The following is a 23,041-nucleotide window of genomic DNA, read 5'->3' on the forward strand; positions in this document are numbered from 1 at the left end:
TTAAAAGGCACAGCATACAAATGCTTATTGAAATGCTTGGCAATTGTGTGCACATTGCCTTTTAAATTTATTATTATATTAATACTTTTTTATTTTGAGACAGGGTTTCTCTGTGTATCCCTGGCTGTTTAACACATTTTAAAATTAAGGTATAATTATATCACTTTCTTCTTTCCCTTTCCTCCCTGCAACCCCTCCCATGTCACTGCTACTCTCAAATTGATAACATTGTTATACATCTAATATATATATATATATATATATATATATATATATATATACACACACACACACAAATATATATAAATATAACCTGTTGAGTCTTTGTTGTTGTTGTTGTTGTTTTGTGGGTATGTGGTTTCAGAGATGGCCACTTTGTATTAGGTAACTAGGGGGCTCATCCCTGAGAGAGTTTATTTCTCTTCTCAGTAGTCCTCAGTTGTCTGTAATTCTTTGTCTAGGTTCTAGAATCTAGGAGTATGCTCTTGGGCTGACAATACTCCTCATAAGGACTATGCACTAAGAGAAACTCCCAGAACCAGGCATGGGAAACCTACTTTCAAGTAGTTGGTCAGAGTAGTCCAAGTGGCTTCCAGAACAATATAGGCTGTTGCTGTTGCCACTGGTTGCCTCTTAGAGGTCGCTGAAGACACTGCACAAGGGTCTTGGGTGATTCGAGCTGGATCTAATCTGGAAGCCTCCTTTCTGTGGTCTAGCTTTGAAGAGTATCATAAAGCACTATGCTAGCTTCCAAGGGAGGGAAGCAATTAATAGTCCTGTCCAGCTGTGACACCTGTGAGCCACAACAAGGACCATCGTGGCAAGATATGCATAAAAATACAAGTGGCACTCACATGCTGTTGTAACAACAGCTGTCTACTTGGACTTAAGGCGCATTCAACAGGAGGAAAATCAGGCCTGGACCAGAAACCTTGCTGTTGCAAACATAACACTAAGGTCCTTCATCCCACAGATCTCCAGAGAAACCAGGAATGTTAAGCACACAGGATTGTCTGCTCCAATGGGAAAGATAAAGAAACCTGGCCTTCCATCCAGGAAGCTGAAAATTGGAAATGATCAACAGCCTGGTGATCTGTGTTATCTGTTGGGCCAGACCATACCAAGCTCTTACAACCAAGACCAGAGGTTGCTAGTAATCTACATGACCTTGATAGCCAGAGACTCCCCCAAGCTCCCACAACCAGGACCAGAGGTGGCTAACAGCCAAAATGACCTCCATGCTATCTGTATGACGGAGAGCAGGACAGACCCTTAGGCCCTTAAGCTAGTACAGGTAGCCTATCTCTAGAACCCATCTTCTTGGAGGGAATGATATGTACCCTGATGTGGTAGTTTGAATGTAATTGGCCCCCATAATCTCATAGGGAGTGACACTATTAGAAGGTGTGGCTTTGTTGGAGTGAATATAGCCTTGTTGAAGGAAGTGTATCACTATAGGGGTGGGCTGTGAGGTTTCCCATGCTTGGAATACCAACCATTGAGTCAATCAACTTCCTGTTCCCTGCAAGCCAAGATGTAGCCAGCATAACATCTGCCGGCATGCTGCCATGCTCCCCACCATGCTTCCTGTGATGATAATGGACTGAACCTCTGAAACTGTCATCAAGTCACCCCAATTAAATGTTTTCCTTATAAGAGTTGCCATGGTTGCCGTGCCTTTAATCCCAGCACTCAGGGGGCAGAGGCAGGTGAATCTCTGTGAGTTCGAAGCCAGCCTGGTTTACAGAGTGAGATCCTAGAAGGCACCAAAACTACAAAGAGAAACCCCGTCTCAAAAAGAGAGAGAGAGAGAGAGAGAGAGAGAGAGAGAGAGAGAGAGAGAGAGAGAGAGAGAGAGAGAGATGGTGTCTCTTCACAGCAATAGAAACCCAAACTAAAACACCAGAGTTGAGTTTCAATGTAATTATGCTTCTTTGTGCAGCAGGGATTGTATTACACAGGATTTTTTTTTTTCAAATTGTGCTGTGTTTAAACACATTGGTAATAAGCCACCTGATATTAGACTCCCTGAAGTCTGATCCCGGTTGACTAAGTCAGTCTGCACCCGGTTTTCATTCTTATCTCTTTGTGTGGTTCCTTCCCTGTATGACACCTGCAGAGACCCATTCACCTATCCAAGCTCCTGGGGCTAGAGGTCATAGGTCTTAGGAGATAATAATCTACCTCCACCACTTTGCCAGGGCAGCACAAATTCTTAACTATATCTAAAATTTTATCCTTAGACCTACAGATAAGTGTAGCTCTCACCCCTAAACAAAGGAGCATCTCTTTACAGCAAATGGAGTCCATCACAGGAAAACACTGGGCACAATGCAGAGATCAATGGGTCAAGGGACATCAACCCCAGGGGTACCAGTGCAGCACAGCTCCTGCATCTGTAGCATAGGTGCGCTGGAGGCAGAAGCAGAGGAAAGACTGTAAGAGCCAGAATGCCAGGAAGTCTGCCTTTCCCGGAAATGGCTTGGTAAACAAGACCCACAAGATCAGTAAACATGCTAAGGCTGAGGGGAGAGGGCTTTATCTCTTGACACCATTGTCAGTATTTGGGGGTTCAAAGTGCTTTCTCATTTGATCTTCCAGCATAAAAGGAAAAATCAGTTGTTTATGAAATATTCTAGAGACTAGCACCGTCCAGCTTTGCAGTCAGCTCTAATTCTTTTCTAGGCACCCATCCTGGTGCCCAGGAGTGCTGAGTCGGCATCCTGAAGTCCTAATACCAAAGTCCTGTTGAGTAAAGCAGAGGGGGGCAGAAGACAGGTCTCTGGAGGCCTAACACATCTTAAAGATCTTGTGGGTCTAAACGTGGAAAATGATTACTGAACCATTGGTTCGAGAATAATGAGGATGTTAAGAACGCCCTAGATTGACCAAGGCCGCTGCCTAGTTCCATTGTGGGGAAGAACATAAACCTTATCATCTTGTGGAATTCGTGGATATGTTTTAAATCTTGCAGTAGTTTAAATTACTCACATCTGCTAAGTATTCCTCTCCAAGTCTACCACTCGAGTATTGATTTCACATTGGACCAAGGTTTCCAATTCTGAGGCGAAGTATCACCTATTAAAATTAATCATTTTTCTTAAAAGAGACTTTCTCAGCGTGCTCACAGGAGAGACACAGTGACCAGCAAGTATGCCAAACCCAGTAATTCAACAGTGCTGTCAATATTTATAGTGCTGATTAGGGGTAATCAAATACTCTCCCTCTTCGCTCAGGTTCAGGACATATGTGTCTACCTGTACCTGCTATTGTTCCTTAAAAAGTTGCTCCACACTTGTTCTCAAAGGTAGGTCAACATGAATTCTGAGAAGGCCATGCAGGCTCTTCTGGGCTAGTGCATCTGGACAAGTCAGCCAGGTCAGGGACAGGGGAGTGCACTCTGCTCCGGGAAGGGATGAGGCACCTGCAGGAGCAGTAGCATCCAACCCTGGGAGTGCTGGGACCGGGATCCAGCGTGGCGCCGCAGTCGGGATTGTAGCCGCGGAGGCCTGCTGGGGCAGCAGGCTGTGCGTGTGACCCGCGGCAGGCGGCTCAGGTGCGGGAGCGCGGAGAGGGGGACTTCCGGGGAGCGCGCGTGTCGCGGGCGGCCGCGGCGGGGCGGGAGCGCGCAGCGGTAGGAGGGCGGAGCGGCTGTGAGGGGCAGCTGGAGGTCCGCGGAGGGGAGGGGAGAGCGGGTCCCGCTGCACGCGCCACCTGCGGGGCTGGCTGGCTCCCTCTTTCTGGGGACACAGTTTCCCCGCGGGAGTTCGGGAGCGCGCCGGCTAGCGCGCACACAGGCTGGCATCCACACACTCCAGAGCGCGCGATCATCACTGCTGCAGCCCCGGCCGGGCAGACGGAGCTGCTGCAGTTTCCTTGAGCCCAGATTCGAGGGGGGAAGCAGAACCATTGTGCCTCGCAGAGAGCCAGGTGCCCACCGGCCCCCTTGGGTATCAAGCCCGGCAGACTGCTCCCCCTCATCGGGTAAGCCAGTCTCTCTCCTTGTGACGGGTTCGGGATTAGTACCTCCAGACCCAAGGGAGCGGGTGGGTGGCTGCGGATGCGCCAGACCCGGAGAGACCTGGAGTTGCGATTTCAGGGGATGCAGCTTCTACTGGCGTCGTCTAGCGGGAGCAATTACTACTCAGGTTACTTATTCTACCAACCTAGAGTTGCAACCCCCTCCCCCAAGCCAGTATGCACTATGCTTCCTGGTTACCAAGGAGACTTGCTTAAACATTAGCCTTGGGACACAGAAGAAATGGTTTCTAAATCCTATTTATTTTGATTTTTTAAAAATAATATATACATTGAGGATCTTGTGGCAATTTGGCAGTAGTTAATTTGTATTCAGACAATGGTTTCATTTAACTTTTAAAAAAGTGACAATATACTATACCATATGCGTTTTAAATGGGCCCATCAGATGAGTTTTTCAACGGATTGTGTCTTGCATTATAATTTACTCCCATTTTGGTGATCTTCAAACAAAGCAAACTCCAATTTAAAACTTGCCCTTTCTCTCAATTTCCAGTTCTGTTTTGCATCTCACTTGTATTAAATTAACAGTAAGAGCAGACGATTTTATTGTGGCCCCACACCAGGAAGCTCTTCTGTTGTAAATTGACCAGAAGAGGAACAGCACTTGCGAATTTCTAAGGTAACAGTATAGATGGCATTCATGACATATAGCTTTTCTATGTCCACTGCAGCGTAACGCGCAGTGTTCATCACCTCCGCCCGTTTGTGAAAATCCATCTTCCAGCTTAATTGATTTATTAGGAGTCGGAGCTCCATCTGTGTGTTGATGGAGATAGATATAATTTTTTTTTTTTTTTTTTTTTTTTTTTTTTTGCTCTGGCATACTGTCCCATAATCTCAGCTTTCAGAGCGCATGTTTAAATTTTGTTTTCCTCTGAAGGGCTGAAGAACGCTTTCCTCAAATGAGGCCCATGAAAGACATCAGAAACCTGAGCTCATAGGAACTCCTAACACCTGGGCCGACTCGGGTTGTTGTTGTTGTTGTTTTCCTTTCTTTTTTCCTTTTCCGCCTCAGAGGTTTACTGGGTGAACTTGAAGATGTCGACAATGAGTAATTATACTTTGCACTAATTTCATTCTTTCCTCACAAATAGAAAAATAGATCCAGCGGCATTCAGCAATTCATTCTGCTTTCTTTTAATGTCTGTCCATTTTCCCCCTACTTCTTGTTAAGTGGGACAAGGGAGACATACACCATTCTTTAATTGAGATAATGACCTATGTCAAGTGACATAGTAGCGGCAGGAAGAGGAAGCCAAATAATGACAGATAATTGGCAAAGGGTTTATGAGACTCCCGGAGCACAGGAAATAAATAATGATGGGGAACACTTGACCTGGTCTGGAAAGCACTTCCCATTCATTTCTTTTGGGATTCTCACAGTCCCTGTAAAGTCAGGCCATTGCTCTCAATGGACAGGTGAGAGACCCAAGATCCAAACCTCGAGGAAGGTCAGAGCCAATGTGGAGAGAAGACCTTATTTGGAGCCAAGCTTTTTCTGTTACATTTTTGGGGGGCTTGGAGGGGGAGGGTTGCCAGTTAAGATTAAGGAGAGGACAAGGCTAGGTGGGAATCACGTGCCAGATTTTCAAGGAAAGCAGAAGTCTCTGGAATTTTTTTTAATGTGAAGGTATCCTTAATTAAAAAAGAAAAGAAATCTGTGAGGACCACATTAAAAATGTATTTGGGCCATCTGTGTCCTGCTGGTTCACAGTCCTTAACTACTGAGGTCTTCTCCAGTTCTGTGATGTGAATTAGTACATTTGGTATGAAAGTGGCCAGGTGACCAGGCATTTTAAGGTCTTTGGTAAATGCTCTGCATCCATTCTTTTATGTTCGTTTGTTTGAGACAGGTTTTCTCTGCATAGCCCTGGGCATCCCAGAACTTATTGTGGAGCAGGCTGGCTTTGAACTCACACACTTGCCTCAGTGCTGAAATCCAAGGTGTGTGTCATCACACCCAGCTTTCCGCATCCATTCTTAAATCAACCCATCCAGGCTTGTTTCTGAGGTTTCCTGCATCTTTCTCCTGCAATGCCTCAGAGAAGATGGGGAGCATAAAGGGCTCTTATTTTGAAATTGAAAATTTTGAAGTTGAAAATTTTGCATATTGTGAAATAAAAGCATTTATTGCTTGAAATGTCTCAAATTCCTGGCTTGTGCTTTTCTTGATAAAAGGCTAAGAAGTATAGAAAAAGTCAGCTGAATCTGAGTGGCTGTCTGTATCCACATTGCCATGAAACAATTTCAGATCAAAATTATTTGGGAAAAAAATGATGTATGTACTGAACCTGTGAGACTTCTTTCCTTGTCAGTGTTCACTAGTCAGTGCAGTGTAACAGCTGTTTCCTGGTATTGCATAGGTGCTCGAAATGTCTACAGGTATTTAAAATATACGGAGTATATGTATAGGATGTGTGCAAATACTATGGCATAAAGGACAAGCATCCACATACTTTGAGTTTGTGGAGGTCTGGGAACCAATCCTTTGTACTTCTCATTGCAGAAAGTGGTAAAATAAAACCTTGCTTAAAAAAAGGAGCATTGTGAGGTTTTCAAGACATACTTTGTATTAAGACATTAAGTAATTAGTTAAAACCCATCCCAGAATACGGCAAGATGCCAAAGGATATTCTAACACAGTCCTGAGTCCTCTGGAGATTCCGTCTCTTTTCCTTCAGGATTCAGAACACGTGTTTACATCACTCCCAGCGGCATCCCCCTTCTATATACAAGCTACTTTGCCTCAGTCTTCTGCTGGATTTACAATGTTTTTATAAAGTAGTATCTTATTTCTGTTTTATAGATGAAGAATATGAAACTAAAACAATGAAAGAAAACTTTAAACCATTAACTTCTCTCTGCACGTTCCACTCCTTTCCTTCCCAGTGACCAAGTCCAGGTTATAGAAATATGCACAATTATAATATCGAGGCAGTTATGTGTTAAATGTACAATAGAGCTGTATTATTCCAGGCTGGCAATTTATCTTAATAATAGAGTGTCTAGCATGCTTAAAGCCCAAGGCTTGATCTACAGCATCAGCCTGCCCTCATACAGAATTCCACTGCAGCACAGACATGGAGAAACTTTTTGTTTAAAAAAAAAACCTAATTGTGGAGGTTAGTTCAATCCTTCTATAGGAGAGGAATGAATTCTAGAGTAATGGCTGGGTTTGATCACATAAATGCAGACCTTTCGACCTGTTAAAAGGTGAGAGGCTCTGCCAGATGAGTTAGAGGACAATGCTGGGAAGAACTGATAATGGTGAGCTAATTGTAGATGAAGGGATGATGGAAGCTAGATGGAGAAACATGTGACCTAGATCAAGTGCATCAAGAAGAAGGAACCGGGATGGAAGACAGGTTGCTGAAAGAGATCAGGAGAAGCATTGCAGACTTGGAGGACAATCCAGGGGGTATAGTACCCACTTCTGGGAAAGCTCTGAAGGCAAGGGATGAACCAAGCATTGTGCTGTCTGTAGATATGGCACAGTTAGTGCCCATCAACTATTATGCTAAGAATGTATTTTTGCAACGAGTGGCTGGTACCCAATTTCTCTTCATGATATTGCTTTCCTGCCCAAGTGTGTTGGGGGCACAAACTGTATTGGATGTTGTTTTTTTTTTTTTTTTTGGTTTTTCGAGACAGGGTTTCTCTGTGTAGCTTTGCGCCTTTCCTGGTACTCGCTTTGGAGACGAGGCTGGCCTTGAACTCACAGAAATCCGCCTGCCTCTGCCTCCCGAGTGCTGGGATTAAAGGCGTGTGCCACCACCGCCCGGCTGTTTTTTTTTTAAATGAAAATAAAAAGAGGATATTCAGTTGGATGAGTAAGGAAGGGGGGATCTGGAAGGAGTTGGTGGAGGCAGGGTGAATTTGACCACCACTTGGTATGGAATTCTCTATGAACTAAGTAAAATTTGAGAAGAAGGTATGCACAGACATTTTATGTAAATTCAGTGGAAATAAGCAGAGTGTTTTTTCATTATTGGAATAAGAGATTCTGGTAAATTAGATAATGAAGTCTAATATCATCTTCTAGGAGAATCACAGATTTGGGTACTTTTACAGATAAAGTGTGTATGTGTGTAGGTGTAGGTGCAACAGTGTATGGTGTATACATGTAGGTCAGAGGTCTTTCTCTCACTCCCTACCCACCGTATTTTTTGAGACAAGGTTTGTTACTGAACTTGTAGCTCATCAGTTCAGGAAGGCTAGCTTCTTGGCAAGCCCCAGAGATCCTCCTGTTTCCACGTCCCCAGTGGCATTATATGAGTATGTTGCTGTGACTTTTTTTTTTAAACAAGAGTATTCAGGATCTGGACTTAGGTCCTTATGCTTGTGCAAAGCAAGGACTTACTGACTGACTGACTGGCCCTTCTCCCAAGCCCTTCAGATAAGGATTTTAATGTACAATGTATTTTGGATGAAGGTGCATCTCATATGTGGGACAAGTGAAGAGAAATGTGAGTTACAGCTTAGTCTCTTTGTTCCTGCTTTCCACAAGGATTAGAAGAGCCATTTGAAAAGGTATATTCAAATCTAGAAAGAAACCTTTGGTTACAAGTAAATACCTATTTTGATCCTAGTTAGATCATCATATTTATAGGTTACCCCAAGGGAGGCCTGAAAGATAAGGGACAGTCCATGGAAGCTGCACCTGGATTAAACACTGCATCAGTGACTGGCGGTGAGAGCTGCCTGTCAGACTGATGGCACATGCTAATGGGATGAAACAAAATAGAAAGTGTCATTTAAAGCTAGACTCTTGCACAAGGGACAGGAATTCAGCTTAAGCTGGAGGGACTTTAATTCCCATAAGGGTTAGTATAAACACATGGGATCAGTTTCCCTTCGTAGATGCATTTGCCCAGTAAAGGAAAGCACTCTGAACAAATGTCACATGGAGCCTCTCAGTAGACTGGGCTTTAGGGGGATAGTGGAGATGGCTTGAGCTGGGTTTCTCTCTTCCTGCTCAACATTTCTTCCAGTTTGCAGAGTTTGCTTTCAGAATTGACCCGAGAGAACATCTTATTTCCCCTTATTGTTCGAATTATCAGATGGAATTAGTTTCATCCATCTTTTTCCTGTCCTGCCATTCTTTATTCCTGGACTTGCCTTCCAAAAGTCATTACCTAAGATTTGCCAACTGGGAGGAAGTGCTGATCTCTCTCCTGGTTATTATTATTATTATTATTGTTGTTCCTGCCCTGTTTCATAGGCACATTGCAGTGCACTGATGCATCTAATTTATCTTGATCTAGACATATGGCACTATAAATCTTGGTGAAGTCTTTTAAAAGAATGTATAATAAAGTACCAGTTTTACAAACTTGACTTGGAAGCACATTAGGTCCACATATGGAGAAAGCATCCGGCGATGTACATCTGTCTAAAATAGCTTTCTCCTTCATACAGTTGAGATCCCTAGCCTGAGGAGACCGTTTTTTTAAATGAAGAAAGAAAATCTTTGGCAGTTTTTATGGATTCTCAACGTTCCCCTACATACTTATTTGAGTCATAATATATTCCATTTTCTATCTCAGATGAGCCAGTCCCAGTAACTTCGAAGCAGGACCACCCCCCTCATCTGCACCCTGGCAGAACACCGATTTGGCATGCAGGATATGGATGGAATACGTAGTTCCATCCTAACTGATTGCTTCAGTGGGAACACATTTGATGCTAATGGCACAGACAATAAGAGCAGTGGAGGAGGAAGCATTCTGCAATTTTTTATGACAAATTCTGATCCCTCATTTAAAAATCATTACTTGGAAGAAGCTGTATTATTTATTATTTTAGCCTTACTATTGAAAGTGCGAGGGAGAATGCCACAACCAGAACCTCGTCTCAGAGCCTGTGAATACTAAATCTGATACTTTTTGGCTCTGAGATTCACAACCAAGTGCCATCCCTTCTGGACCTCAGTTTGGCCTGAATAATGGGATTTCTATCACCTACATTATAAGTTATCCTAATCTGTTTTTAAAAATTGCTATAATGGAATGTATCAGAATAGGTAATGTACAAAGAATCATACTTTCTTTGACTAATAGTTCTAGAGATTAGGAAGTCCAACATAATCCAAAATCCAGTGATGTCCTTCCTGCTGCATCCTGTCATGGCAGAGGGAGGTCATCACATGACGTGGCAGAGCAAGGACACAAGTTCCAGGGTCTCTTCTGGTATATATGACTGCTAATGCAATCATGGGGCTCCTCATCTCATGATCTCATTTTATCCTGATTATCTCCCAAAGGCCCCACCTCAAGGTGCATTAAGGATTGAATTCCCAGCAATTGAATTCTAAAGAACACTCCTCTAAAGCGTGTCCCAGGGCTACTCTCAAACTGTGAAATATGCAGTGAAATATCCAACACAAAATCAGTACTTACCAGTTCCTTTCTTTTGCCAGTGCTTGCCTCCTTTACCCTTGGCTCTCTTCAAATTCAGGTGGAAGACTCTTAAATTTCACACACCCTGTAAGAGTAACCTGAGGGGTGAGTGCTATCCTTGGGAGAGTAGCTGGGCCAGGGAACTCCTAGGGAAAGGGGCATGTCCTGGGGTTAATGGCATGTCACCCTCTCTACATAGTGAAGGGACTTGACTCTCTGTTGTGCAGCTGCTAGAGCTTCATCCTGGTCCCTGGAGAAAAGGAGGGAAGGTCAGTTTTCTCTTCAGTGGGTACCACTAGTGCAAGAGCCTTGATCAGTCCCCATCTGTAGAAACAGAAATAACTGGTGGGTATAGGTCTTCTGGGCTTTCTGGGAGTCAGGTTCTAGTTGTTCACAATTTTCTAGACAACTAGAAATTTCCTTTCAGGCTGAATTATGTAAAATTTTGGAAAAGGTCAAAAACTTTCCAGCTCAAAGAAGTCCTCAAGTTTTCTTTCAAGTCTCAGGATTACCCTTCCCGTGGAGAATGCTTCCTGGTCAGATCTGCCATTCTCTCTGCGTTACTGCTTTTTTCCCAACCCCTCAGCCAGGAATCCCTCATCCTCGAAGGTTGTGGGGAATTTTTCTGCATTTTACACACCATTTGGGTCTTGTTGACTTAGGAATGCAAATGGGGCTAGTATGTCTTGACTTTTCCAAGGTTACTGCCCAATATATGGGCTTGGGGTCAATCCAGACAACAGTGAGAGCTGCCAGCAACCCAGCACACTGGTGACTTCTGGAGTTGTGATTGCTAAGAACATTTGAAGGAAGTTACTCCTAGCAATAAATTGTGTTCATCACTTAGTGGCCTATGAAGCATGTCTCTGAGAAAGAGATGACTTCCTGTACCATGTGCACTGCCTGTATCTGGTGTGTATGTCCACATGTATTCACTTATCTCAGGGTTTTATAAATGTTACAGTTTCATTCATACATGTTTTGGGAAGTTTTTAAGTAGCATTCGTTTACAAGCTAAAATAAGAAAGGAAATTGGTAATGATAAGAATGGTTATTTGAACCCGGGCGGTGGTGGCTCACGCCTTTAATCCCAGCACTTGGGAGGCAGATCTCTGTGAGTTTGAACGCAGCCTGATCTACAGTACTAGTTTCAGGACAGCCAGGGTTACAAGGAAAAAAACAATCTTGAAAAACAAACTAACAAACAAAAGATTATTTGGGGCTGGAGACATTGCATAGTTTTTAGGATGCTTGTCTAACATACTTGATGCCCTGGGTTCAATCCCCAGTGTCACCTAAATAGATAGTGGGGTCTACCTGTAATTCCAGCACTTCAGAGGCAGGGATATCAGAAGTTCAAGATTCACTATTTAGTGAATTTGAGATGATCTGGGATATAAAGACTCTGTTTGAAAGATAAAAATCAAGGGACCAGAGAGATGTGGTGATTCAAAGTACTTCTTGCTCTCGCAGAGGACCTGGGTTTGAATCACAGCACCTACAAAGTAGATCACAACTATTTGTAACTATAGTTTCAGGAGATTGGACACCTTCTTCTGGCCTCTGAGAGTGTCAGACGGGGACCTGGCACACATACATACATGTAGACAAAACACTTAAATACTTAAAAAACACATAAAATAAATACACTTAAAAATAAAAAGGGAGATCTTTGGTGTGTAAAATGAATAAAAACATTTTCTTAATTTAAAAAAAAGAAGGGAATCAACCAATAGTATTTTACCATTGAAGTTTTGCCAGATTATAAGACAGCATATAATAGTTTTTGTTATATTACATGTTAATTAAAGTACTTTTTCATGTCAATAAATAAGTAAATAAATAAATAAACAACTTTTGGCAAAGATAACAAAAAATTCTTTACGGTTTCTTTGCAAATCTACATTTCTTATTTTACATGGTATCTCATTATGCAGTCCTGGCTGGCCTGCAACTTAGTAGGTAGACCAGGCTAACCCATAATTCACTCACTGAGACCTTCGTGCCTCTGCCTCCCAAGTCCTGGCAACCATGCCTAGCAAATATGTTTTTAAAAAGTATGTGTTAACTATAGTGGGAGGAGGGTTGTGGTTAATTAAGGATTTGGGAGTCAAGAAGACAGGAATGTGTGTCTTCTGTGTCGGATACACAAACCACCAAAATTAGAAAATGATATTAGTAAGAAAAAAGCCTACTGTAAATATGTAGGTAGTGGGTTTGTTTTCAGCTCCTCACTAGGGGAGAGCTATGATTATTGCTTTGGAAATTTAGGTTTAAAATTGAGGTAGAGATCTGCTTTGGACTTAAAAATGCTGTTCTCAGGCTAGGCAGTGATGTCAATGTAATGAAATAACCCTTTCGCCTAGTGTACTCTTTAGTGTTTCTAGTGTGATGCCCTAGTGTGAAAGCTGATTGCTTTTCTTTTTCAACTTTAGTTTGAGATGTCAAAATCTCAGAAACTTTGGGTTTCTCGTCTATGGGAACATTAATTACCTCCAATCAGGTTTTATTTGGGCATGGCGTGTTGACTTTGGCTTTAAGCCGCAGCAGTTTCTCGTTTCTTGAGGGTGTTTACTGTCAACTGCACATGGGGTTTCTCCATCGATGAAACGCCATCTCAGAAACCCACAACACAGTCTGAGCCTTTTTCTCTAGCACGTAACTTGGCTTTCTGCTGAAATTCTAATTTGTGAATCTTGGTATCCCAGTACTCTTTACGGTAAATTTCCTTTGTCTGACCTCATCATCCTTCTCAGAGCTGCCAGTTTCTTATTCGGTTTCAGGTTATTCTGTCAGCGCTGGTCATTGAGTTCACCCTTCATTTGTTGCTGGACTGTCAGGGTTTCTAGAGCGTAGGGCTGATGGTGTTTTTGCAGGGGCAGAGGGAGTCTGGGGTGGGCACAGTTGGGTTAGTCTGGAGAGCAAGATAAGCTTGCATCTCTGTAGGAGGCTTAGAGCAAACAGTCTGCTGTTTCCTCTTTATTGGAATAATGAAAAGTTGTGCTGTTTTTCCCATATAGGAATAAATGTGTGTGTGTGTGTGTATACATATATATGTATGTATATATATACACATATAGTATACACACATATATATATACATACATATATGCTTTTTATGTTAAAAGTGCTCTCTTACTGCTTCTGACTTGTCATTGCTTTAGAGAATCTTGTGTTTACCACTATGCTGCAGAGAAGTCCAGTGTGACGTTTGGGATCAGGCTGACCTTCAGAATGACCCAAGGCTGTAGAAAAGCAAGGTCCCTGGCTCCTCTATATCCACTGTGTTAGAATCTGTATTGGTATAGAACCATTTGTGTATTGAAAACACTTCAAGTGGTTCTACTGGCAATCTCGCTTGGGAGCCACTGTTGGGAGTGGCAACTTGCATACACTCAGCTTCTGGGTTTTTGTTGTTGCTGTTGTTTTGGTTTTTCAAGGCAGGGTTTCTCTGTGTAACAGCCCGCTGTCCTGGAACTCACTCTATAGACCAGGCTTGCCTCGAACTCACAGAGATCCACCTGCCTCTGCCTCCCCAGTGCTGGGATTAAAGGCATGCGCCACCACCGCCTGGCCTGTTTTCTTTATTGTTTGAGAATTTCACACATGCATATGACATGTTTTGAGGAAAATCTACCCTTCATTCCTTCCCCTCCCAGGACCCCCCATCCCCTGACCAACTTCACTTGCTTTTTTTTTTTTTTTCCAAGCCACCAAGTCCACTTTGTACTGCTTCTATGTGCTTGGGTATAAGACCATCTACCATGCTGAAGACTGCATTCCTAAAGCAATCTGACTTTTTCCCTCCCCCAGTAACTATCAATGACCACTAGCTCCTCAGCTAGGGGTGGGGCTTCATAATCACCGCAGCCAGCAATCCTGAGATTTTGGGTGACGTGACCTGGTGCAAGGCTTGCGTACAAACCTCTTTCTTACTCCCATCTCTTCAGGATCACCCCTGCTGCCCAGATCTGGTTCTCTGTTTTCTGCTCATTCAGTCTTAACAACAACAAAAATAGGCTAAACCAGTCGCATAGCTCTCTGGATACTCAGGCAGCTGGGACTAGCCATGTACCCAAGGGGTCTGAAGTCATGATGTGTCATTAACATCATCACTGTGAAACAGGTTATTGTCTCTGTCCTCAAATTTCTGAACAAGTTAACAACAGAGAGATTGCTGCAGAGAGCATTCATGTAAATATCATTATGTTATCTGGATGGTGAGTGCATTGGTTTTTAAGATGTACATTTCTGTGAGAGAAAATCAAATGGCTTTTACTCTGTTTCTATTTTGGTTTTATTGCATGGCTGATGATTATATAGCATTATGTAAGCCAGCAGGAGAGTGTTATCTTTACAGTGGATGAAATGTTATGAGTCATTGATTAACAGGTAGGTCGTGAAGTGCTATGAGATAGTGTAGCTACAACAGCATCTTGGGAGCAGAGTTTCCAATTTTCAGATTGTACTTTGCTTTTTATTTTATGGACGCTTCAAAACATACGTTTTTGAATAATCACACTTTGAGGAGATGAGGAACTGTTAAACACTGATATGCAATTAAGGAAAAAAAAAAAGAAGAACCTTTGCCATTAGACTAGCCATGAAAGGAAATGAATTTCACATAGCCACAGAAATTATCAAGGGTATGCTTGATGAGATCTTGGCTCCTGGAACTTTCCAGAGGTTTTTTGTTTTTGTTTTTGTTTTGTTTTTTTTGAGTGTGGCTATGTGAGGGGAGTGTGGATGTCACATGTATATTTGTCTCTGGGAACTGAATCATTATTCCAACTATTGTGGTGACTTTGATCATATTGAGTTAGGTATAAAGAAATTTAACTAGTCTCACAGGAAAGTTTCAATGCTTACTGTTTTTTTGTTTTGTTTTGTCTTTTTTTTTTTTGATTGAAGGAAAAATATTTTGACAGAGGTTCACCATTTCAGACCTAGAATTGTTTTTAACTTAAGTGACTTTTCCATCTAAAATATCAAGCGAAGCGGCACGTGTGGAGTTTAGGCTGGGTTCTTCCGTCTGTGGTAAGGACAGCAGAAGAGAGCTGAAGAGACACAGAGAGAGAACAGAAGAGAAATAGAAGCGGAACTGTGAAACATCATTTACATCAGCGATTTCAAGACTGCTCTCTCATTAGGTGATCAGCGGCAACCATTCTGCTCAAATCATCTTTTTGGCCATCTGGACCAAATTATAGGCAGTAATGTCCATGGGCACAGCTGCCAAGTCTAATGTGTATTTCTAACTTGCACATTAATAATAATGACCACACAGAGCCCAGTGGCCAAATGCGCTGAATAAATAAGAGAGAATGGAACACATGCGAGAAAGGATTCTATTTTGTATCCTGAAATGACAGTAGGTATGATTAAAACTAACAGAAAAGGAGACCATTTTGACCTTCCTGTCTTCATAGTGTCTTTCTCCTGAGAAGCAAATCACAAAACAGATTAACTTTGAACCTGGTACTTTTTCTCCTGCTGCTCCAAGTGGTCCTCTATGGATTTCACTCACTTTATTCCACAATTCAGTGAGCCCTTTCCCTGCTTTGTCTCCCCTTTAAAGAAACTGCTGAAGGATGAGAAGCTGCCATTTCATGTCCCTGCCTAGTTAGTTGTTTTTTGAACCAGCAGTGAGACCTTTCCAGGCACATTAAGTCTAATGTCATTATGAATATAAGGAGTTACAAGAAAGGAAGAGATTAACAGTCCCATGAGAAAACACTGAGGCTAAGAGTCAAGGATTTAAATAGGTATTTCTACATTTTGCATGGCCATTCATTTCCCTAAAGCACTCAATGGTAACTTACTCTATAGGGAAAGTGGTCTTGTTGTTTTGTTTTTGTTTTTGAGATAGGATCTTACTGTGTAGCCTTAGATGGTCTAGAACTCACAGAGATCTGCCTTTCTCTGCCCCCTGAGTCCCTGGGATTAAAGGCATGTGCCACCATGCTCAGCTCATGAAGGTGGTATTTAGAAGAAAGGCACCAGAATTAACTGATATATAACTTAGGGGCAAAATTCTTATAGTTGCTTTGGATTTCCTTTTCTTCCAAATCCACTTCATCCAGCTCTTTCCTGTCTTCAGGGGGTTATGCCTTCCACCTAGAATAATCCTTGGATGTTTTTTCTCTTATGATTTACATCCTACTATTTGAGCTAGTCTCTTGGGCACTGCCCTTGGCATGTGCCTGGAATCTGACCACCTATCATGGCTTCCCACCACCATTCCCTGCCACGTAACCATCATCACTTGCTGAATTGAGAAACCCCCTTTGCCTCCCATCGACTCTTCTCAGTAGCAGCCACATGATCTGATACCGCAGTTCAATTTTGTTATTTCATTGTCAGAAACTGCTTCTTAAATATGCCAGTGTTGCTGGCTCTACACTGCCACCTTTTTCATTAGGAACCTTCTTTTTTTCTAGAATGCTCATTTGGCGCGTGATTACTGGTTGGCTGTTCAAAGTGTCAGACCCTGTGCCAGGTGCTGATGATTCAGTGGCGAGGAAAACGGGTCCTTGTCATTGCACAGCTGGCGGCCTGGGGAAAGAGAAAGGCATTCATCAGATCAGTTTACACATACGCGTCAAATGACAATGACATTGAATGCTGAGGAGAGGCTCATGATATTATGACAAGTGTAGAGCGGAGTATGGGGGTGTTGACCTGTTCTTAGGGAGTAGGGCTGGGGGTCTGAAAGATGTGAGTTCCGGAGGAGAAAGGGAGAGGGCATCAAGTGCAGACCTTGTTTCCTAACCGCAGCAAAAAGTCACTGAGGAAGGACTAATCAGAGCAATGGTGGCATCTGTCCACGGGAGAACACTGAATAGCGTAGGAAAACACTGGAGTCCGGTGTTCAGGGTCAGATTATAGAGACTGGTGGCTGCTTAGCCTAGAGAGGTGGGGGTAGAGGAGAGAAGGTTTAAGGTTTAAGGACTAGTAAGGAGGTGAAATTTTCAGGGTTTGGTCATCAGTTGAACAGTGAGGATAAGGGAGAGAAATCTGATAAGCCTCCATTGTGAGCAGCCAAACCACACTGCATGCTTGCATGGATGGAGGTGTATTTGCATAGGAGAGTGTTGATGCCCACAACTGTGTGGCTGAAGCAGTACTGCATTTGAGCTGTCTTTACACTGTTCATAGGAAACTGTCAAGTGAGATGGTATGTGTTTATAGCACATAGACTGGGAGCCTATGAGAGTTTTGATTGGGATTGAAATTGCCTAGGGACAGAAGATGCAGGGGAAGTACATCTTAGAAAGCTCTAGAAAGTTAGGTAGAGAGGAAATGAGCAAAATAACTGAGCAAATAGGTACCCAGAGAAGGAGGAAAAAAACAAAGAGGCTTGAATGCTGAGCCAAGGCATTAATTCATTTCAAGGACAGTGTATAGTGCCATAAGATGCCACCAGATGCCACCAGTACTTCATAGGCTGGAGGCTGGAGAAGACTTGTTTTCAGTGTCAGGTGCAATGAGGTCAGAGGCAACTTGAAGCTCAGGTCCCCTTACTGTTATACCACCCAAGTCCCAGAAACATGCTGTGACCTTGTTTGAGCAACTGCAAGAAGACAGACTTCCTGACTAGTGGGACTGAAATTGAGCTGCATTGCAGGAAACAGGAAGATGAGCTGTTTTTGCATGTTGGGCTTTTCAATGAGACATGGTCTGTGAATAGCACTCTCTCTCTCACTCACTCACAAGACTTTATGGATATGCCTCATAAAGTCAGGTAAGAAGTGCTTCTTGCCTGGGGTAGACTCACAAAACAGCAGAAATGGAGCTCTCACTGTAGGGTGTCTGCAGCCATCATCTAGGCCACTGTGAGCGTCGTCAGCATGGGCAGATTATTGAAATGTGAAGAAGGGAAAGCTTAATAGGTGGTGTGGAGTGCATAATCAGAAATAGAAATATACAATGAAAATGGAGTGTACTTCAGGTCAAGAAGCCGCCTGGAAGCCTGAGATAATTAACACCTTAGGATCTGCTCTGGAGAGCCACTGATAGGACATTTGTCACTCCTCCTTGTCATCTCTTCCTTTGTATTGTAGTAAGCAAAACTTCAAGTCTCTTTCAGTGCTTTTCCTACAAGGTGGATATTTCAAACACTAACTATCTCTGGAAATCCCTTTAAAGCTACAGCTTCTGTGGTTCATGTGTTCCAATAACAAATTAATGTAAGTGTATGATTAAAAAAGCCAGAACTGCTTTGAGTGGAAAAGAGAGATGATGACAGAGGTGTGTTCTTTTTTTTCAACCTCAGCTAGTGCTGATATTAAATATTAACTTTAAGAAATACCAATAGTTAGTCTTCTATTTAGGAAGTAGTGAAACATGGATTTTGATATTTCATTTAAGATATATTAAGATTCTTAACCAGGCTTAACATTAGCACCTGTGATCCCAGAACATAGGAGGCTGAGACAGGAGATCAGGAATTCAAAGGTAGCCCTGGGTATTTATTGTATTTGAGGCTAGCCTGGGCTACGAAAAGTATAATTCTTATTAAAGTCTGTTGGTGTCATCATTAAGAATTAGCCTTACTTCTGCTGATGAGGACCATGTCTGGGTCTGTGGTCCTACCACAGCCGAGTTCTGTATTGATGTCCGTGGCCTGTGGTATCACTAAAGGCTACATGGGTGTCTGGGGTCTGGGCCACAACCTGTTGTCATGTTGATTTCTGAGGGTCATGCTGCCACCGGGGCCATGCTGATCTGGGTGGCCTCTGCTGCCACACAAGGCCATGACATTGTCTGAACTGCTGCTGTGGGTCATGTCTGGGTCCATGGCCCAGCAGCAGCTAGGATCTGGGTCATCATGTCTATGGCTCCTATTGCCACCAGGGGTTGAGTGGATGCCCAGAGTCTGGACAGTCACCTGAGACCATGTTGTTGTCCAAGGGTCTTGCTATTGCCCGGGCCATACTGATCTGAGTGGCCTATGTTGCCACCCATACATTGGTGATGTCCGTGCCTAAGCTGCTGCTGAGGTCATGTCTGGGTCCTTGTTCCTGCTGCACCTGGGGTCTGTGATGATGTCCATACCACAGTGGGTAATAGGAACCATGTGCATTGAAAAACAAGGGCTGGGCTGAGCCAGTCCTGCCCCTGACTGACCTTGGGATAGCTGGCCCTGCCCCTTGCTGGACACTGCAGCAGGAGAGCTGACCCCTCCCCTCATGGGAGAGCTGGCTCTGCACCTTGCCTGAGGGGGTAGTCCCAGTAGCCCAGACTGACCAGCTCAGTTACCACCCAGACCCACATCTTGGGCCTTGGGTTGGCCCGTGCTAACATCTGTGACCTGCTGGGGTGCACAAAGGAACTGGTCCTTATGGAATGATAACCATTGGATCTCTATCTCTTGGGGCAATAGCAGAATATCTGAGAGGAGTTTCAAAGGGGGTCCATTGATAATGGTGTGCCAGAGGCCTTGGACCAATGACTCACTGCAATGAACGTTTTGTGGGCAGGGTTGATTGGACAAAAGGGTTATACTGCATGGCACACCTCAGCTCCTGATGCCACTAGGATGGATGAAGAGGTGTTGGAAAGACAGAGGAGCAATATGTGTGGTCTTTCTTCCTTCCTTCCTTCCTTCCTTCCTTCCTTTCTTTCTTTCTTTCTTTCTTTCTTTCTTTCTTTCTTTCTTTCTTCCTTCCTTCCTTCCTTCCTTCCTTCCTTCCTTCCTTTCTTTCTTTCTTTCTTTCTTTCTTTCTTTCTTTCTTTCTTTCTTCCTTCCTTCCTTTCTTTCTTTCTTTCTTTCTTTCTTTCTTTCTTTCTTTCATTCTTTCTTTCTTTTTTTGCCTTGTTTTTGTTTTTAAATTTTGAAGGGCATGCTACAGGGGTGGAGTGGACAGATATGAAGGGACTGAGAGGTGAGCAGGATTGGAGTGAATGATGCAAAATTCCCAAAGAATCAATAACAAATTATGTTAAAAAAATAAATGAATCTTGAGTTCATAAAAATAAAAGAATTAGCCATACTTAATCTGATTAATTCTGTCCCAAGTGTCCCAAGTAATGTAGATACATTTTAGCCAAATGGGAGAGATTGATTGTATTTTTTTTTTAAAGATTTATTTATTTATTATGTATACAGAATAGGGCGCCAGATCTCATTACAGATGGTTGTGAGCCGCCATGTGGTTGCTGGGAATCGAACTCAGGACCTCTGGAAGAGCAGTCGGTGCTCTTAACCTCTGAGCCATCTCTCCAGCCCCGAGATTGATTGTATTAAGCACAAAAGTTTTGATATAAGGTGATTGTCATAAGACAATTCAGGCAAAGCTCGGATACGGTAGCCACATTTTTATAATCTATGAAAGCCCTTCTTTGTATTATCTTCAAAAAGAGAAAAGTAGAGGCTTCCCTTTGGGAACCTTTGCTCAGTTCCCTGACGACATAGCTCATCTCAGCTGGTGTCACAGAGCGTCTGCCTTCCTCTAATCTGCCATCTGCTGATCTGGCCCACACAAGCAGTGAGAAGACCTTGTGCTGGCTTGTTTTATGTTAACTTGACACAAAGTAGAGCCATCAGAGAGGAGGAAGCCTCAACTGAGAAAATGCCTCCATAAGATGAAGCTGTGGGCAGGCCTGTAGGGCATTTTCTTAATTACAAGCTCATAGGAGAGAGCCCAGCCCATTGTGAGTGGTGCCATCCTTGTGCCAGTGTGCTGCTGGGCCCATTCGGATATGAGAGGCCTGCATTGCCAACCAAAGCCATGGTGACCACCAGCTTCCGATGACCACATTTGGGTCCATGGTCCTGTAGCAACTGGGATCTGTGTAGATGTCTGTTGCCCATATTACCACAGGAGTCCATGCAAACCATGTGTTGAAGTACAAGGGCCCTTCTGAGTTGGCCCCTCCCCTCACTGGTCGAGAGTGACTCCCCACAACAGGAGAGCTGACCCTGAACCTCCCTGGTCCTGGGATATTGGGCCCTGATGATCCTAACCCCACAAAGCTGGTCCTGCCCCCTAATAGGAGAGCTAGACCCTATACTTGGGAAAACTTGCCCAACCCCCCATCAAGAGCCTGGAAGAGCTGGGTCCACCCATCACTTGAGAGGAGTGGTCCCAGCAACTTGGACTGACGAAGTCAGCTGCCACCCAGGCACACATTCAGGGCTTGGAGTAGGCCACCCTATCATCTACACCATCTATGATCTGTTGGAGTATGTGAAAGTTCTGAACCTGTGGAAACATAGCTGCCGGATCTCCATGATTCAGGGCAACAGCAGGATATCGGAGAGGAATGTCAGTGAGGGTCTAGTATTGATGGTGTACCAAAGCCATCTGCCTTGAACCTCACCGATAACTCATTACACAATAAACATTTGCAAGTAAAGCTGTTCGGACAAAATGGTCTACTGCATGATACACAGTAGCTCCCAATGCCGCTAAGATGGATGAAGAAGCAATGGAGACGTGGGGAAAGATGGAGGAACAAAGTGTTTTTTTTTTATTGTTATCAGTTTATTTTTATCTTATTTTTATTCTTTTTTAGCTTTCTTTTTGTGGGGGCACTAAAAGAAGGAGGATCAGATATGGAGGGACTGGGAGATGAGTGGGATTGGGGTACATGGTGTGAAATTCCCAAAGAATCAATAATAAATAAATAAACAAGAAAAAAGAAAGAGAGAAAGAAAGAACAGAAAGCAGACTGAGCAAGCCATGAGGAGCAAGCCTGTAAGCATTATCTCCTGCCTCCATGTTCCAGCCCTGCTTGAGTGCCTATCCTGGCTTCCTTGAGTGATGGACCATGATGTGGAAGTGTAAACCAAATAAACCCTTTCCTACCAGTTTGCTTTTGATCATGGTGTTTCACCGCAGCAATAGTAACCCTAACTAGGGGGAAGCTTAAGGACAAGAAGCAGTACTTTCTTCTCCTGAACTCATGTCCCTGTGGTGCTTACAGGGGTGATGGAGGTTAAGTGGGAGAATTCTGGCAATCTAATACGTTGTACAGATCTTCATTCCTCTGCAAAACGCATGATGTGTCAAGGGTTTAGAGAAGAGTGGTATGTGTAGGCTCATAGGTCCCAGGTTAGAGCCTTTTGCTCTATGGGGTCTGGGTACCATGACCTGAGAGATCTTCCTAAAACATTTTAGTTGAGCATTTTTTCAGCTTTCCCATCAACAGCGACTCCATGGCGACGGAAAGCCCTGCTGCCTTTTGCAGACCGAGGTCACCTAGCTGCATGTGTCACCTTGTCACCCTGATCTGGTGTTTTCCTGCAAATGTGTTATCCTCACTGTCCTTGCCAGCTGCACCAGTTGCTATGTGTGAGCCCAGCCCCAACATACTTAGTTCCCTCTCAGGCAGATCGGGGGACAGATTTTTGGTTCTCACTTTCTCTGTGAAACCACTTACGTTTGGCCTTCTTTCCTTTTTTTTTTTTTTCTTCTTATTTTAGAATTCCTCATTTATTTTTACCGCCTACTTCTGTAGACTGGCCTTTTGTTGGTCTCTGGCAGTCCCTTGTGTGTTTCCTTAATTTTAAGGTGTATTGATAGTAGATGTTGTGTACTAACTGTTAGAGCTGGGAAGGATGTTAGCATCAAAATCATCAATCTTTTGTTCATCCT

General features: G+C 43.3%; 1 protein-coding gene across 7 annotated transcripts in view; it reads left to right on the forward strand.

Annotated features, from left to right (window-relative positions):
* The first annotated feature begins 3,633 nt into the window (after positions 1–3,633).
* The window catches only part of Klhl32 (kelch like family member 32), a 231,289-nt gene continuing 211,881 nt past the window's right edge, over positions 3,634–23,041 (forward strand). For 3 of the 7 annotated variants that reach the window (XM_052715096.1, XM_052715100.1, XM_052715101.1), the window contains exon 1: positions 3,634–3,984. The gene's annotated coding sequence lies outside the window, so the exon portion shown is untranslated. Of the gene's footprint in view, positions 3,985–4,562; positions 4,661–23,041 lie in introns of those variants that run through there. The other 4 variants (XM_052715093.1, XM_052715095.1, XM_052715097.1 and 1 more) reach the window with 2 other exon arrangements.

This window comes from Peromyscus californicus, unplaced genomic scaffold (genome assembly GCF_007827085.1).
Source record: "Peromyscus californicus insignis strain IS unplaced genomic scaffold, ASM782708v3 Scaffold_5__1_contigs__length_169319896, whole genome shotgun sequence".
NCBI classification, from domain to species: Eukaryota; Metazoa; Chordata; class Mammalia; order Rodentia; family Cricetidae; genus Peromyscus; species Peromyscus californicus.